Raw genomic sequence first — 1,404 nt, forward strand, 5'->3', positions numbered from 1 at the left:
GCCAAAGTGGTAAGCACTCTCTAAATACCATAGCTTTTGTCTCTCTTCTGAGATTTTGTTAAATATCCTATAGAAGAATTCAAAACATCAAGCTTGATGAATCACATTCTTACGGAGGCTATATATACTTGGGTTTTATACCATTTTCTCCTAGCACACTGTGTGTTTTCTAGGATAGCAGTAATTCAGCTTCTTGGCTTCAGAATAGAAGGCAAAAGTTAATTAATCTGTTACTTTACTGTCTCTTAAATCCAAAATGCTTAGCTACTAAAATTGTACAAGCTACATCTTTGGATGAAGAATACCTAGAATTGACTGGGATAATTTACTTATAATGAGATTATAAATATATGGGTTACATGTCATCCGTGATAGTGCCAATAATTGGGTGAGCCAATTCGTTTTTCAAACCTTCATGACAGGACAAAAGAGTAGGCTACACTCCCATTTTAAGGCCTTGCTTGTGTTTCTGACATTCTGTTTTAGAATTGATTTTTAGTCAGGGGTACCTGGGTGGCTCAGTTGGTTAAACAACTGACTCTTGATCTCAGCTCAGGTCTTTATTTTTTATTTTTTTAAAGATTGATTTTATTTATTTATTTATTTATTTATTTATTTATTTATTTAAGAGTTGCAGGGGTAGGGGGCAGAGGGAGAGGGATAAGTAGGATCCACACTCAGCACAGAACCCAACCAGGGGCTTGATATCATGACCCTGAGATCATGACCTGAGGCTTAATCAAGAGTTGGATGCTTAATCAACTGAGTCCCATCCATGTGCCCCTCAGCTCAAGTCTTGATCTTAGGGTCTTGAGTTCAAGCCCTGCTTGGGCTCCCTACTTTAAAAAAAAAAAAAAATGACCTTTTAGTCAGTCAGTAACCAGACCTATTTTTAAGTGATACTAGCACATTATATAACTATACTTTAAAACAAAAATCTTTGTAATACACAGAAAGGATTCCTATATGGAGCAAATATTAAAATATCTGAGTTTTACGAAAATTACCCGTTCATTTATTTGACGATTCTAAATAGACATATTGTGATTTAAAATATGTAATTTAGAAATAGGACAATTAAAGGTGACCTCCAAGAGCACTATCAAATTAGATAAATGTATAAGTAGACTAAAAGCATCCATATCAGTCAAAACCCATAGCAGATGGAAAACAATCATTGAGGAATGTTTAATAAAAATGACACAGAGCAAGGGATGGTGAAGCCATCTTACTTAGGAACTGGGAACAGTGGGATGGGATTACCACCCCTAAATCAGAAGGGGCAAGGAGAAGGAAGGTTTACAGATCAGATATTGACATATGAGGGGGCTGCTCCTTATATGGAGGAACACATACACTGCCTAAATCTTGGCTGGGGAGGGAGGAAATTTGGGGGAGGCGGAT

This window comes from Enhydra lutris, unplaced genomic scaffold, assembly GCF_002288905.1.
Source record: "Enhydra lutris kenyoni isolate GAN:26980312 unplaced genomic scaffold, ASM228890v2 scaffoldscaffold2, whole genome shotgun sequence".
NCBI classification, from domain to species: Eukaryota; Metazoa; Chordata; class Mammalia; order Carnivora; family Mustelidae; genus Enhydra; species Enhydra lutris.